General features: G+C 42.6%; 1 protein-coding gene across 3 annotated transcripts in view; it reads right to left on the reverse strand.

Annotated features, from left to right (window-relative positions):
* Window positions 1-4,614, reverse strand: part of ITGB6 (integrin subunit beta 6) — a 121,177-nt gene extending 116,563 nt beyond the window's left edge. Inside the window, exon 1 of one of the 3 annotated variants that reach the window (XM_084800270.1) lies at window positions 4,482-4,614. The gene's annotated coding sequence lies outside the window, so the exon portion shown is untranslated. Of the gene's footprint in view, window positions 1-4,370 lie in introns of all 3 variants that reach the window. The other 2 variants (XM_084800269.1, XM_084800267.1) reach the window with 2 other exon arrangements.
* Between the last annotated feature and the right edge of the window lie 12,948 nt (window positions 4,615-17,562).

The following is a 17,562-nucleotide window of genomic DNA, read 5'->3' on the forward strand; positions in this document are numbered from 1 at the left end:
CCCCCCACCCCCCACCCCCCGTAATCTGTTCCACACTGAGGTCATAGTGACTACCTAGCCACACAGGGGACCACAGGAAGCCTACGCAAGGATACAAGGGCAGCTCACTCTGCCTGTTTCCCACAGTCAGCCTTTCTGGATGCCTCTGATAAAAGGCCCAGGTCACACACCAGGAATGGCAGTGGTAGGGTGTATGCTAGTTACAGAGCTGGAAGCTGAATTTTCCAGGCTTTCATCGTCACCTTTCATCGTCAACACTGGGAATTTGTACAGATGAGCTATGTTAATTAAACGCTAAATGAGCAAGTCTGAAGGCATAGCGTAAGTAGGGTACCTGTGGTGGTTGTCTCTGGTTCTTGTTTTTGTATTGTTTTGGATTTTTGGTTAATTGGTTTTGGGCTTCTGTGTTGGTGTTTTGTTTGTTTTTGTTTTGAGATAGGGTTCATCTGTGTAACTCCACCTGTCCTAGACTCACTTTGTAGACCAGGCTGGTTTTGAACTCACAGAGATCTGCTTGCCTCTGCCTCCTAAGTGCTAGCATTAAAGGTGTGCACCACCACACCTGGTATGCTGTCTCTGTATTAGTAGCCCTTTTGTTCCCAAGTCTTTTAGCATTAGGCTGTACTCAGAAGGTAGCAAACACCAGCCCTTAACACATCCTTGTTCCTTCCACCTTCTGACCTAACTCCTTACTCCCTAAGACTGTCCCAGTTAATCTTTTAGCTGAAATATTTTTCTGCAGTATAAATGTAGAGCCATAGACCTTATAAGTCAAGTCTATAGTAAGTAGAAAGAACTAGCCGAAGTGGGAATTGCTTTCAAGTATGTTTCCTTGGATGTTATTGGCTCTTTAGTTAGGGATTTATATGTTTATCCATATAATACACGTGTTTATTGCTTTATCTTAGGCATATTCCTAGATGTTTTACACACAAAAATCAACACCGAGTTCCAATATTAAGACACATCTCAAAGGAAAGGGCCTGTGAATGGGGGCAGGGTGGGAAGGTGGGGGTGGCGGTTGGCGGGGGTATAATAAGAGTCTGTAGTGGCCCAGAGAGGACCAGAGATGGAGTGACCAAATGTGCTCAGTTGTGAAAACTGTTTGGAGTGCTTCCCTTGACTCTCAGGCCTGTTTACCTCACTTTCTCGGGACACTGAGGCCTGCTGGACTACAGAGAGTGGAAAACACCATCAAAAAGTCGGGGTCCAGATGGACCCTGTATGAGTCACTGGCAGAGCTGGAGCTGTGGGTGACTGTGATGGGCTTGGAGAACAGTAAATTCCTCAGTTAAGACATAGGATGTATTTATGTGATGAAGGAAGGATGGAGAATCCCTAGAGAAGGAATGTAAAAGGTGAAGCTGGCAGGGTAACTAGGAAATGTCCAGATTTCAAATACTCTTTACGCAGCCTAGGTGCTGGAGTCCGAATATGTCCTTTGAAATCCATGTATTAGACGGTTGATTTAGTATGCACCAGTATAAGAGATGTGATCTTTACGATGTGTGCTGAGGACACAAGGCCCTGCCTGTCATTTCTGAAGGAGCAGGCTCATTCTGGTTTCTCCTGAAAGGCAGAGTGGCCTCCCCCTCCACCCCTGCCCCCCCCCCCCCCCCGCCGCATACACCCTACCACCATTTCTTGCTTTCCCATCATTGAATAACCCAAACAGAAGCCATTATTAGCATCTAGACCCTTGACCTTGACCTCTCAGTCTTCACAACTGAATGTCAAAACTCTTCCGTCCCTTCCAAGTTGCCCAGCCTGTGGTAGTCTGATAGAAGCATTAAGATGAAGTAAACATAAGATGAAGTAAACAGATCTAAGTTTGCAGATCTGTTAGCTGATAAGGACCAGTGAAGCAGTTCAAATACAGTGGCAAACTTCCTGGTCTGTAACGGCCTTTTTGTTTGATTTTTGTTTCCAGTACTGGGGCCAGAATCACTCCTGATTGGCACATACTCTGCTGGTTAGTTCCATTCCAAGTCCCCTTTAAAAATGAATTTTATTTGGAGCCTCTGTTAGCCTCAAACTCACTCTGCAGGCCGGAAGGCCTCAGCTCCCCGACTTGATGGCAGAACCCAAGGCCTAGATCTGGGTCTATAATTCCAAATAGCTCCCCGGATGCTGGTGAGTTAGAGGCTGGAGAAAGGACGGGAGCAGTGGCGGCAGCAGCGGACATGGGAAGAGAAGAGAGGGTCCCAGCAGCCTTTGGCCAACCTGCGTGGATAAAGCCCCGTGGAAGCTGGAGGCTGGGGATGATAGGCGTGTCAGGGAGTTTGAAACAGCCTGAGATTTCCTGCGCAACTGGGCGAAGCAGTTTGATGAGGCAGAGCTGTGAGTGGGTGAGCTTTGTTCTGTGACACAAAAGACTCATTTGACTATCACAGTGTGACACGCCTGTGAACCTGCCAGTGGGGGGGGGGGGCGCTCCAAAAAAGGTGAGGCACAGAAGGTCACCAGGCATGGGACAGACAGCAGTTCAGAATGGCTGAGCATAAAACTGAATGCCAGCAGCGTGAAGGACAGTCAAGGGCTTTCTCTTGGGAGTGCCAACTGAAAATAGCAGTCTTGCCTGGCCCGGCTGGCCTGGCTAGCTTGGCAGGGCTAACTAGACACTGTGGCTAGGTGTGCGTAATATCCATGTGAGCAGGCCAGGGTGGGTCCCCTAGATGACCTTGGTCTATAGTTAGTGCTCATAATCAGCTGTGGCTGATTTTCACAGTCACAGTAATAGCAGCAGACAGCTTTGGAAATACATTTTGTTTTCTATAAAGAAAAAGCGGTCAAACCGATATGGTTGCCCATGGCTAGTCCCACAGTTTGACTCAGTGCTTCTGTAATGGAATATATGCATCTGCTTTCTTGAAGGCCCTTGAAAATTTAGTCGCTTTTTTTTCCCTAGAACCTTATACCTCTCAGGTAACTTAGATTAGAAGAATCAAAAATGAAAGCTCTTCCCCTGGGGAACATGTCAAATAGGTGCGTACCTTAGTTCCTTAATATCGCCTACCTTTCTGCACATCACAATCAAAGCAAATTAGAATGCAAGGATTCAAAGCAGAGAAGGCGTTTAACGCTTAAGAACTAGATAAAAAGCCAATGGCCCTTTGTGGGGTCTGAAGATGAGATTGAGGTTCTACTGGGTCCAGTCCCTCAGATGAAACATTCCTGCTATCATATAATGGCCCAGTCAATACATCTAGTGATAAGCCTGCTTTAGCATATGGTGTCTGGGGAAAATACCATTTTGCTTCTGATTTGAGCCTTCAAGACTGCATTTCACCCTGGGAACGCTAGAGGGCAGAAGCCAGAGAGAAAAGGCTACCCAGAAGGGAGAGCTCTGGAAAGCCCGTGTTGGTATTTCACTAAGACATACAATTTCACTTAGGCAGACATTAATGCTCAGATTGTGGCCAGGTGAGGTCATGGTTGGAATTCAGTATTAAACTCTTATGATCTGCTGTTCAGAATCCACAGCAGTAAGGGAAAAGCGATTGCTGTCTGGATGGAATGTCTACTCTGGTCCATTTTAGACATATTGAAAGCCAATACAATATAGTTATATTCGTGAGCCCTTGATTTTAGAGGATGCATTGTTTAGATGAATGACCTTTCACAGATATTGGATTTTTAAAAAATGGAGTATTTGGTCTGTCGTAGAGTTCTCACAGTGAATAGTAATGACACTGGGCATTCCAGACACAGAAATAAAATGTGCCCTTTGGAGATAGCTAGGCTTGAAAGTCTTTCCATATCTACTTCCCCCATGATTTTCATGTATTAGCTGGAAGTTAAAACAACGTGCATAACCTGGAGATATGGAGGTCAACTGGTTCTGTGTTATTTTCATGTCAATGACAACATTTTTTTCCCTCATTTAAATGCTCAGTTCATCACTCATTTTGTGCCTTTTGTAAATGCCAGAAAGGCTGGTCTCAGCACCCATTTTTTAAAAAATCACAATTACCACAAGTAATAGCAAATACCTTAAAATATTCTTTTAAAATAGCACGACTTAGTGATTAAAGCATGTTACCAAATATGTTACCAAACATCAAGTAGCTATAAATACATGGATCACTGTCCTTTGACTATCACACATTTTTGAAGCAACTGATTAGAGCATGTGTGGATCTTAGTGTAGGAAGAGTCACAATAAAGCACACTGACTCTTAAGGATCTGCTCTTTTACAAATCTCGGGGTCGTCCTCATGGGTTCCTATGTGCTGGGTAAGTAGGAATGACGTTATGGATTCCCAAAGCAGAGTTGGTCTGTAATCACCAATGGCCAGACAAGAAACACTCAGCTCTAAAAACTGGGGTTGCATTTGTTGGTCATGCAGAAAACTTGTTGGTCCACTTACCTCTCAAGGGAGACCCTCTAATCTCAGAAAGTGCTGGCATGCGTTACTGTACCCGTGAGCAAAGCCTTTGGCAGAAGTGCCATTGATCCTTGCGGTAGTGAATAGACTTACAACGTTCTGTTGTCACCATCCCTGAAAAAGCGCATCCGTACGAATATCTCTTCCACCGGTATAATGAGACATTTCATAAAGGCATGTGGGTGTACACCACTATGAAGAGATATTGCTGGTGAGTGACAGAACGCCTGGCTGATTTACACAAACCCCCAAGTGCGCGTATGAGAATAGGTTAGGTTTAGATTGACGAGCAAATGTGTAGCCAGACTTCTGGCTGACAAATGGCTGAGCTATGCCAGCGCATTCGCTTCTCTGGAGGGAGACCAAAAGTGAAACAGGATCAAGTTCACTCTTAAAGGACATCCAAACCAAGCGGGTAGCTGAGTGGCTGGGTTGATAAAAACACATATAGACACGAAACCCCCAAAAATAGAATTGGGGGAGTTCATAGTTGAGTGCATACCGAAGCCAGTGACAGTGCTGGCCGCGAAGCCCTGGACGATGTGTGTGTTTCTATTGACATTCCTTCAGAAGGGGCCTGCTGTTTTTCAAGATAAATCTATTTTATTGGCAGCTTAGGTTTAAACTCACTACTCTCTAAAAATGGCCTGTTTGGGTAAACCAGAAACTGAAAATAACAACTGATGAGACTAGTGTTCAAAATGGTGCCAAGCAGTAAATGGGCCAGATTGGATTAGGTTTATTTTGGCCGGGCACAGCTGAGAACATGTCCAAACAGCGTTTGTCAGGAGGAGCGGATTATTCCAAGCACTCTTTTCTAGGCTAAAGTTGAAAGTTCAGGTCTCTAAGAAAGTGGTGTGACATTCATGACAGGCACTGTTTTCTGAGTCCCCCTCAGTACTTGATGTGCCTTGGTTCATTCCTTTCCTACCCTAACATCATGGGGCCGAGTCTATCATCTTTGCTTTCTAGATGAACCTGCCGTTTAGAGAAGTTAGTTGCCCTGGCCAGGGCGACAGAGCACCCGAGGCTCAGGATTTAAACTTTCTGGCCCCAAAGCCCTTTGAGCTTGAACATGTAATGGGCGTGCTGCTCGGCTTTAGCAGCTTGTGTCCTCTGTGGGGTTTGAGGAATGTTGGAGCAAGAACAGAGAAAGCCGAGAGACCTGGGTTTGAATCCAGACTCCACTGGCTGGGAGACCTATAAAAATTCCTAGCATCTGTGTATAGTCATCATCTATCAGACGTGTGTGTGGGGTGTGAGAAAACTCCTAAACTGCTTTGCATATCTCTCTTGATTCCAGGAGCCCTAATGAGCTTTTAATTTCCTGTAATTGAGGCACATAGTTGGTCTTTTTTTTTTTTTAAACTAAACTCAGATGTGAGGAAACATTTTCACTTGAAATTCAAAACCAGATTTCAGTTTTGCCACAGGAATGTTACTGTTCTCGGTCAAGCTCCTTTCCTGGGTACCAGGCCATGACATAGAGGACTGTCCATCTCCTAGGTGAAAGCCTCCTCTTCATGGAGTTCTGCACGTAGGTGAACCATAAGATGCTGAAATGGGAAGACATTATCTGTGCTGGCTGATCTTCCTTGTCACTTTGACTAGATTTGCAATTACCTAGGAGGGGCCCTCTGGGCATGTACGTGAGGGTATTTCCAGAAAGGTTGAACTGAAGAGAGAGAAGCCGCTCTGAATGTGGGTGGGACCATCCCATGCCCTAGAGTCCTGGGCCGAATAAGAGAAAGGAGACAAAACGTGAACGTCAGCATCCATCTTGTCCCGCTTCCTGACCGTGCATGTAAAGTGACCAAAAAACCTCCATTCTGGCTGCCACACCATCTCAGGTCTGCTAGACTCTCCTCAGACTGGAAAGCAAAGTGAACTCTGCCTCTGTAAGTTGCTTTTGTCACAGCGACAAGAGAAATAATTGCTATGCACAGGGCTACACAATATCACCACCAAAGGCAACTGCTAGGCTTGGCTGCCATGTGGAGCTGCTGCTACTTCCAACCAACCTTAGAAAGCCACATATGCACACCGTCCTGCTCATTTTGTGTGTTTCCTTCTACTTTTGTTAACCAATTAGTGCTCTTTATTTATCGGAGCCTTCTTTTTGTTTAGACTTCAATGCGTTCTGCCGATGGGGTGAGCTTCCTGTAAGCATGGCCATCACCTCCATCCCTTATCATTTGCACATCCTGCCAGGACACGGGTCACCTGCTGCTCGGCATTCTTGAGGCTTAAGTGACATGAACCATGCTGTTTGGGGTGTGTGTGTGCAAGGCCTGAACATTCCTTTGATGATGTGCCTTATGACACTCACTGACTAAACCCAAGCATTTGCTGTTTGACCAGATGCCAAATGTACTAGCCCGAGCATCTACGAACTTACAGATAGCTGGATCAACCCCCCAGGAAGATGTCTATATACTGATTTTGCAGGGATAGGCAAGGTAGAGTTTTGATTAATTGAAAAGTTACTTGAGAAAGATATTTACCTAACGCAGATACTTCAAAATTCAATACTTTAAAGAATCCTGTACAAAGTATCTTTTGATAGTTATTGTTGCAAAAAAAAAATGCCTTCTATTTCTTCCCAGTGCTTCTTAATACCTTTGCTGTTACAAAATGAGATCATATAGACTATTTTCAGTTTACATTTCTTCACCTGACATTACAAGAATTTAATTTAAGAATCATTCTGTGCTGAGTGCGGTGGTGCACTCCCGCAGCACTTGAAAAGGCAGAGGCAGTCTGATTTCTGTGAGTTCAAGGCTATCCTGGTCTACAAAGCGAGACCAAGAAAGCCAAGGCTCAAAATAATAATTAATAATAATAATTAATAACAATAACAACAATAGTAATAACAACAGCAGCAACAACAATAATAATGATAATAAAATAAATAAAAAGAATCATTCTGTTAGGAATATGTAGTAGAGAGCTGAAACATTCTCATTTCTTGAAAGTTTGGGTTCATTTCACTTGTTCTCCCCTCTTTTGCTAATTTTAAATTTCCCTATGCAAACTTTTATATGTGCTGTAACTGGATCAAAGGACATATATAAGTGCTCATTGTTATCAATATTCACTGGACTTGCTTTCCTAAGGAGTTGCTCCCTATCAGCCCACAATCATCACTGGATAAGTTTGTCTTTACTATCTCCATTTTTATTACTAGGTACAAGTGTGAGCAAGTGTGTGTGAGTATGTATGTGTGTGAACTTGGTCTTACCTCTTTTGAGGCCAGGCTTGTTGTGTCTTACTGTCACAGTAGCCCCTTATGTAACAGCATGGGGCCAATTTAATGAGCCTTTCAAGACAGGCCCAGAGAGGTGCACATGAGAACACAATACATGTGGATGAAATAAGCCTAGAATAGGCCACCAGGTCTAGAAATGAAAATGGCCAAATAAGATCGCTTCCTTGAAAACCAAGCACTCCAGCCCCAAAGAGTGAACAGTTTTAACTATTTTATTCATACCTTTTCATTCTTCTATACGTACCTTAAAGCTTTTTTTTTTTTAGTATGTTATTTAATAGTGCCTAAGAGTTGGAGTGTTTTAACTAAACTCAGATACACATGAGTAACTCCAGTTGGAAGCCGTTCATGCATATCGGCAAGCAGACTGTGGCCTTTTGACTTTAACTTATTAAATACAAGGAAATTCCATAGTTAAAATTCCACTCTTAGCTCCTTAGCCAAGACAGGAATGGTCCCAGCCATAAAACAAGACAGACATACCTCAAGTCCCAGAAGCCTGTTGGAATTGTCAAGTGTGCTCGTCAAGTAAATCAGGACTTCACCTTTAGTACTCAAAATGTGAGTTGGTTAAAAGTGTGTGAATGTCATCCTTACTGGTGAGGAGGTAGGCAGATGTTGCAACAAATTGGTCGCTTCTTTATTTGCTAGGACGAACAGGGGAAAATTCAGTTTGGAGCCCACAGTCCTGAAAAGATCTTTTAGCACTACCCTGATAGTGTGGCTGTGGTACTTGCATTCACCCAGAGACTGGTGTTTGGATGGTTTTATCTGAGCTAACTAGGAGGTTGAAAAGCCATGGTTTACCCGACCTCCCCCCCCCCCCCCACCATGGAAGCAAACAAACAGCAAAGCAGCAACAAATGGCGGGCATTTAATTGATAGAGACATGGTTCAGAATGTGGATACGTAGGAAGTATCTTGCTGACATCATCAGCGTCCTCTTGCTAACTACAGGGAAGAGTGGTTTCTTCATTCAAGTGTTGTCATGCGGAGGCTAGTATTGGCTTTTGAAATTACTTTGATTTGACTTTACCACAGCAAAGATGGTGGTTTAGAATTGCCCTTACTTTGAGGGGGAAAATGCGAAGCTTGCAGGATACATTTGCAGAGACGCCACATCTCCGCAGGTTCCTTGCTCTACAACCAGATTTTAATTTTAAGACACAGGAATTTGGAAGCAGCTTCCACTTTCAGAACCCTATAAGGAGATCTCTACTCCACTAATGTGTTTTCATAGCCATTTTGTTGAAAGTCCGGGCAATTAGTACACCGGTCACAGGTCTGCCTGAGGCTAAGCTCTTGTTTTGCTGGGGGCACCAGAGAAAAGGCAAGCTGAGCAGGGCGGCCCAGGTTCAGGCTTTTGCCCTGTCTAGCCTGCACGGCTCTTCTCTGCCTGGAGTGTTTTCTGTCACCTCCGAACACTGCATGCTGTGGTGACATTCATTTAGAAGTGCCTTTGAAATGCCAGCTGAGTTCGACAAGATGGCTGTCACACCCAGCCTGCACTGGCACTGCAGAAATGGGGAGGGGGCTGACCCCCAATTGGCCCCCTGTTGTTTTTGGAAGGCTCTTTTTCTTTGTCTTTTCTCCTTCCCCCTTCCTCTCCCCCCTCCTCCTTCCTCTCCCTCCCCCTCCTCCTTTTTGATACCAGTGGGTGGTCCCTTAGGTCTCCTACTACATTCCAAATATTTCTAAAATGTCCCGAGAGGTGGAGGTCAACCAAATGTACACACTCCTGACTCTGGCAAGGCTGTGCACGCTGCTTGCCCTCATATCCTGTGTTTGTTTTCTTTGAACTCAAACTGAACACAGAAGAATTTGTGAAGACCTAAAACTTGAATTTCCATAGACCCACCTTTCTTTCCTTCCTTCCTCCCTCCCTTCCTCCCTCCCTTTTTTCCTTTACTCACTCATTCATTCATTCATTCATTATTTCTTTTCCACAAACCCTGTGGTTTCTAAGCTTTAGGAGCCTATCAGAGTCAGAGTTTAAGCAGGATTTACAATACATATTTATAAATCATATACACATGTGACCAAGTCAATACTCTGATAATTAAACAGAAAATTTTAAAGATGGAACATGAAATAATACTGTTACATATTTTCCCCACTTTTGCTTCTACTGGCTCAGTAAGGTTGTGTGCCTACTTTCTATTGACATGGACTGAATTTAATGTGTCACTTGCAGAGCTTGCCTTAGCATTTTATGATTGGAGTCGCCTGTGGGTTACGTTCTGCTTATTTTTAATACCTGGGTTTTGTGGCTTTTCTGGCTAGAAGTTCTGTCAGAGAAAACACAGGAGGGGCACTGCCTGGACTTAGCCACCAGTCACTGTTTTTTCAGTCTCATCTACCAGTTTTATGGAGATTCTATTGAAAGTTCCTGAAACATTTCTATCTGCATCAGTGTCAATCAAGTGCTGTTATAATGTAATGAAAAACTCCCTTCCATGAGACACACCCACAAAACATAACAAAGGGAAAAGTCAAGTTGATTTGCTTTTTTTCCCACACATATAAGCAATGATAGAAAGGTGAAGAGCCCTCTCTTTACTCTTTTGGAGAGCCACTGAAATTATACACTAGAACACTTTAAAATAATTTAGAAAGTCCTATTTCCCAGGTTTTCAAATATGCAGGTATTATCTTTCCCTCTTTTAATGAAATAGATTTCCTCTCACATAATAAATTCTGATTTTAGTTTCTCCTCCCTCCTCCCAGTTCTTCCTCATCCCAACTCCAATCCAGAGCCAATATTTTTCTGTGTCTCATTAGAAAACAAACTGGGTGGCAGTGGTAGCAACAGGCACATGCCCCCCTTTTAATTCTAGCACTCTGGAGGCCAGCCTGGTCTACAAAGTGAGTTCCAGGACAGCCAGGGCTATATAACAAAACCCCGTTTCCAAAACAAAACAAAACCAAACCTAAACCAACCCCCACAACCAACTACCACCAACAAAAGACAAAAAGGCATGGGGGAAGGAGGAAAAGGAAGAAAGCAAATAGAGAGAATAATAAAATGAAAACTATGTGTTTTTATTTTTTTAATTTTTATTATTATTAAAAAACTAACACATTGGGGTTGGACAAGGCAAACACAAGGAAAAGATCCGAAGAAAAGGCACAAGAATCAGAGACCCACTCATTTGTATAATCAGGAATACCATAAAAACACTAAACTGGAAGACATTATACACATATACACATATACACAAATACACATATACACATATACACAAATACACATATACACATATACGCAGAGCGCCTGGTGCAGGCCCCATGCAGACCCTGTGCAGGCTGCTTCAATTTCTGATTTCATGAGCTTTACTCATGTTGATTTCGAGGGCCCAGTTTTCTTGGTGTCTTCCATTCCCTCTTCCACGGGGGAGGGATTTGATAGAGACATCTCATATAGGGCTGGAGTTCTAAAGTGTCTTACTCTCTACATTATGTCTGGCTGTGGGTCTCTATTTGTTCTCATCAACTACAGAGGAATCATCTCTAATGATGGCTGAGCAAGGCACTGATCTGTGAATATAGAAGAATGTCATTAAGAGTCATCCTTATTGCTATGTGTGTTTTTGTTTTAGACCAGTAGAATTTGGTTTTACCCCAGGTCTCTGGGCTACCTAATCTTAGGTTCTTGGTCACCCAAGCAATGTCTAGTACGGGTTCCATCTCATGCAGTGGGTGCTAAGTCAAATCATATACTGGTTGGTTAATTCTCTCACAAGTTTGTGCCACCATTATCCTATCATATCTTGCAGCTGGAATATCTGTCAATCAAACAGTTTGCGTGTGACTTGGTATTTTAGTGGTTATAGTTTTCTTTTGGTAGCATGCAGAGTAACTTCCTGAACCAAAGACACTAGACCGTAGGGGTGAAGGCTTGATGTAGGCACCATCCCAACATCTCCATGGTCAATGGGTTGTGTAGCTGTTGTCTTTAGCAATGGGATCTTGCCATCAGTTCGTAGAGGGCAACTTAAGAGTTTTGGCAACAGCCTGGGTTCTTTATGGGGTTCCCATGGGACCCTTTTGGGCAACAACTCAATTCGATGTAACCCAATTCCAGTATTGGAAGCCTCATTTGGTGACAACAAAAGGCCAGTTAGGATTCTGTCTCTCCATTATTTGGCAGTTTCACTTAGATCTCCTTCATGTACATGTATATTTTAGGAAACGTCTACGTATTAGATTTCCGTACTACCCCTCACATGGCCTTTATTTTTACCTGTTTCTTCTCATATTCATTCCCTCATCCCTCTCTCCCCTCCACCATTCCACTTGCTATTCCTGTTCCAGTCTCTTGTCCACCTATAACCATCCTATTTCCCTTTCCTAATGAGATCTATCTGTACTGTACCTCCCAGTCCCTTCCTCTGCATCTAACCTCTCTGGTTCTATGACCTGTAGCTTGGATACCGACTTAAAAGCTAATATCCACATATAAGCAAAGACATACCCTATGTGTCTTTCCAGATCTGGGTTACCTCTCTCAGGATGATTTTTATATTTAATTCCACCTATTTACCTGAGAATTTCATGATTTAATGTTTTTAAACAGTTGAGTAAAACTCCACTGTATAAACGTACCACATTTCTTTACCTGTTGTCTGTTGTGAGACATCTAGGCTATTTCCAGTAATCTGGATAACATCAGTAGAGCAGCAATGAAGAAGGTTGACTCCACATCCTTGCCAATATGAGCTTTCACTTGTTTATTGGTTTTAGCCATTCTGAAGGGTCCAAGACGAAGTCTCAAAGTGGTTTTAATTTACGTTTCCCTGATAGCTAGGGATGTTAAACATTTCTTTAAGTGTTTCTTTGCCATTTGAATTTTCTCTTTGAGAATTATGTTTAGATCAGTACACCATTTTTAATTGGGTTATTTGTTTTCTTGACGTCTAGTTTTTAGGTTTTTTTTTTTTTCATTCCTTATATAGCTTAGATATTAGCCCTCAGATATATAGTTAGTAAAAGTCCTTTCCCACTCTGTAGGCTGCTGCTTTGTCTAACTGAAGGTGTCCTTGGCCTTGCAGAAACTTCTCAGTTTCATGAGGTCCTGTTTGATAATTGTTGATCTCAGTGCCTGTTCTAACGGTGCTCTGTTCCAAAAGCCTTCCCTGTGCCAGTGAGTTCAAGGCTATTCTCTGCCTTCTCTGCTATCAGGTTCAGGGTGTCTGGGTTTATGTTGAGGTCTTTGACCCATTTGGAGTTGTTTTGTGCAGGGTGTGAGTATGGATTTATTTGGATTCTTCTACATGTAGACATCCACCTTGATCAGCACCATTTCTTGAAAATGCTATCTATTTTCCAGTCTGTGTTTTGACTTCTTTATAAAAAACCAGGTGTCCATAGGTGTGTGGATTTATGTTTCAATTTCATTGATTAACATGGTTGTTTTTGTGCAATATCATGCTTTATTTTATTTTATTTATTTATTTTTTTAGTATAGCTCTGTAGTACAATTTGCAATCAGGCAGAGTGCTCCTTCCCACAGTTCTTTTATTATTCAGGATTGTTTTAGCTATCCTGGGATTTTTGTGTTCATGTAAAGCTGAAAAGTAACCTTTAAATGGCTTCTTTAATTTCTTTCTTGAATGTCTAGAAGTTTCTTTCATAACAGGTCTTTCACTTGCTTGCTTAGTTACTGGAAGACATTTTATATTACTTGAGGCTGTTGTGGAAGGTATTGTTCCCTGATTTCTTCTCAGTCTATTTCCAGTTGTATGTAGGAGGGCTACTGATTTTCGTGAGTTAATTTTGTGTCCAGCTACTTTGCTGAAAGTGTTCATCAGATGTGAGAGTTTTCCGGTGGAACTTTTAGGGTCGGTTATATACACTGTTATGCCATTTGATTTCTTCCTTTCCAATTTGTACCTTGATCTCCTTCAATTGTTTTACTGCTCTAGCTAAGACTGAGTATGTATGGAAAGAGTGGACAACCTTGTCTGGTTCCTGATTTTAGTGGAATTGCTTTGAGTTTCTCTCCATTTAAGTTGATGCTGGCTATAGGCTTGCTGTCATCTGCCTTGATTATGTTTAGGCATGCCCCTTGTATCCCCAATCTCTCCTGGACTTGAAGGGGTGTTGGATTTTGTCAAAGGCCTCTTCTGTATCTAATGAGATGATCATGTGGTTGGTTTTTTTTTCCCAATTTGTTTATATTATGGATTATATTTATTGATTTATGTATGTTGAACCATTCCTGTATCTCTTGGATGACACCTACTTGATCACGATGGGTGATCTTTTTGATATACTTTTGGCTTCAGTTTGCAAATATTTTACTGATTATTTTTGCATCTATGTTCACAAGGGAAATTGATTTGTAAATTTTGTCTTTGTTGAGTTTTACATGGTTTGACTATCAGGTTAATGTGACCTTATAAAACAAATTGAGCAATGTTCCTTCTGTTTGCATTTTGTGGAGTACTTTGAGAAATATTAGGGTTAAGTCTTCTTTGAAAGTCAAGAGGGGTGCTGCAAAGACAGATGTACCAATCGAGGACCATGCATGCTGTGTACCTAGACCCTCTGCTCAGATGTAGTTGATAGGCAACACAGTCTCCTTGTCGATCCCATAATATGGGGAGTAGGGACTACTTCTGACACGGACTCTGGCCCCCACATGTTTATCACTTCCTCCTGGCAGGGCGCCCTGGCCAGGCCACAGAGGCAAAGAACACAGGCAGTCCACATGAGACTTGATAGGTTGAGGTTAGACGTTAGAGGAGAGCTCCCCTGTCTGAGGACTAGGGGATGGAGGGAGAAGGTATAAGGGAGGGAGGGCGGGATGGGAAAGTGACTATAATCAGGATGTAAAGTGAACAATATTTTTTTTAAATGAGAAAATTAAAATTAAGAGGAAAAAAAGAAAGTATGGTTACATTCTTTGCTAAAACCATCTGGCCCTATTGGTTTTGTTGTTGTTGTTTTGTTTTGTTTTTATTCTTTTTTTGTTAGAAGACTTTTAATAACTGCTTCTATTTCATTAGGAGTCATAGGTCTGTTTAAATTGCTTCTCTGGTCTTGATTTAACTTTGGTAAATGGTATTTATTGAGAAAATGATCCAGTTTTAAGAGATTTTCCAATTTGCTAGAGTGCATACTTACAAATTATGTCCTTATGATTCTCTGGATTTCCTTGGTACCTGTTGTTATGCCCCCTTTTCATTTAATTTTGTTAATTTGGATATTTTCTCTATGCCTTTAAGTTAATTTAGATAAGAGTTTGCCAATTTTATTGATTTTCTCAAAGAACCAACTCTTTGTTTCACTGATTCTTTGTATTATTCTTTTTTTGTTTGATTCTATTTTATTGATTTTAGCCCTGAGCTTGATTTTTTTCTTGCTGTCTATTCCTTTTGGGTGTGACTGCTTCTTTTTGTTCTAGAGATTTCAACTATGCTGTTAAGTTACTATTATGAGATGGCTCTACTTCTTTTTTTTTTTTAATGTAGGTTCTGAGTGCTGTGACCTTGGCTATTAGGACTTACCTTTATTGTGTCCCATAAGTTTAGGTAGATTGTATATTTAAAACTGTAAGGGAAAAAGAGCAAGTAACATATAGGTAGATCTATTAGGATAACACCTGACTTCTCAATAGAGTCTCTAAAAGCAGGAGAGACGGGTCAGATGTCATGGTGTCTCTTCACAGCAATAGAAACCCTAAGAAAATATTCTTTGCTCTATACATTTAGTGTTTTGATTATTATGTGCTGAGGGGACTTTCTTTTCTGGTCCAGTCTATTTGGTCTTTGTATGCTTCTTGTACCTTGATAGGCATCTTCTTCTTTAGGTTAGAACATTTTTTCTTCTAAGATTTTTGTTGAAAATATTTTCTGTGCCTTTGACCTGAGTGTCTTCTCCTTCATCTATTGCTATTTTTATTAGAATTGGTCTTTTTATAGTATCCAGATTTCCTGCATGTTTTGTGACAGTGTTTTTGTTTTTTGTTTTTTGTTTTTGTTATAACAAATATTTCTTTCAGTGACATATCCATTTTTTCTATCATGTCTTCAGTGCCTGAGCTTCTCCGTTCTATCTCTTGTATTCTGTTGGTGAGGCTTACCTCTGAGGTTCCTGTTCAAGTTCCTAAATTTTTCATTTCCAGATTTCCTTCAGTTTGGGTTTTCTTTATCAATCCTATTTCCACGTTCAGGTTTTGAACTCTTATTCATTTGCTTCCACTCTTTATATCTTCAGAGATTAAGAGATTTATTAATTTCCTCTTTAAAGACATTGGTCATGTTCATCAAAGTTATTTTAAAGGTGTTATTGTTATTATTATTATTATTATTATTATTATTATTATTATTATTATTATTATTTTGTGCTTCAGCTATGTTGGAATATATGGTTCCTGGGCTCTAGTGGAGACATACTGTACTGGCTGGCTGCTATTGATTTTGTTTTTACAGTGATGTTTGGGCATCTGGAATTGGGAAGATTGTATTTCCAGGTGATGATGTCTGGTCTTGTCCTTATTGTGCAGGTTTTTTTTTCTTCCATGGTTTCTGTTACCCTCTCTGATTTTCAGGAAAGTGTGGTGGCTGTGTGTTGCCTGGTAGAAAAGTCTTCTGGATCCTCAGTTTGGCCACTGAGGGTTCCAGGTAAAGTGTGTTTCTGGATATTGGAAGTTGACACTAAAAATGAGGGGGCTGGGGGTGGGGCACAGGTTGGAGGACAGCAGGGCGTACCACCAGGGTCGTCTCCTAAGAGTGGGGCCGAGAATGAGGAGAGGCCACAGCTGAAGGACTCCCGTAGAGCTGAGGACGAGACCAGGTAATCGGACTTGAAGGAATGGAGGGAGAGGTGAAGAGCTGCAGTGAGTCTACTGGCTTCCCTGGTCAGTGTGGCCTGTGGGCTCCCAGGGAGTGTCTGCTGGAGTTGGAGGCTGGGATAAAGCAGTGAGTTGGAGATGGAGGTGAGAAGGGGAGATCAGCGTGATCCACTGGAGACAGACACTTTGTATTGGAAGAGGCTGCAGAGCTGGGGATGAGACTTGGGGCTGGGGGCTGGGGGGTGGGGGGTGGGGCGTGGGGGCTGGGGCTGGGGGGTGGGGGGTGGGGCGTGGGGGCTGGGGGGTGGGGCGTGGGGGCTGGGGGGTGGGGTGGGGGCTGGGGGCTGGGGGTGGGGGCTGGGGGCTGGGGGGTGGGGCGTGGGGGCTGGGGGGTGGGGCGTGGGGGCTGGGGGTGGGGTGGGCTTGGATTTGCAGTAGAGGGAGAAGTGGGAAAGATTTATAGTTAGTCTACTTCATTCCCTGGCAGGACTCAAGTATTTTGAATATGGGTGTTTTTTATTTGGGCATGAAATATTTCCTTAAAATGGCTCGGAGTACTGAAGGCTTCATTCTTGATGCAAGCAGTAGGTGAAGGGCTTTGCCTCCTTCAGCCCATCACTGTATCAGTGAATTCAATCTTGACTAAACTATTCGGAGATGGTTGGCCCTGGGGAAGTGCAGGCTGGTTGTAGAACGCTCACTAGAGCAGTCTCTGGGATCTGCTTTGCCCTAACCGCTTCCTATTAGTGCTGCTAATGTGACAGGAGAGTCTTCAGCCTTCCCTCGAGTCAGTAGCCATAGCACGAACAGACTATGGACTAAAGATGCTGATACTTGGAGCCCAGATACATCTTTACTCTTTCCAACTATTTCTCTCAGGTATTGGGTCACCATCTGAGTTTATTCCCTGTGGCTGCGATAAAAGGCCCTCACAAAAGCACCTCCGTGGAGAGTTTATCTTGGCTGACAGCTCTAGGTCACACTCTCCGATGGCAGGGAAGCCACAGTGGCAGGAGCTTGAATCTGCAAGTCAAGAAGCAAGACATCCAATGTGTGTTTACTGCCCAGTTTCCTTTCCCGGCGCTTATACAGTCCAGGATCCCCTGCTT

Source organism: Acomys minous (assembly GCF_964271855.1).
Source record: "Acomys minous genome assembly, chromosome: 10".
Classification (NCBI taxonomy): Eukaryota; Metazoa; Chordata; class Mammalia; order Rodentia; family Muridae; genus Acomys; species Acomys minous.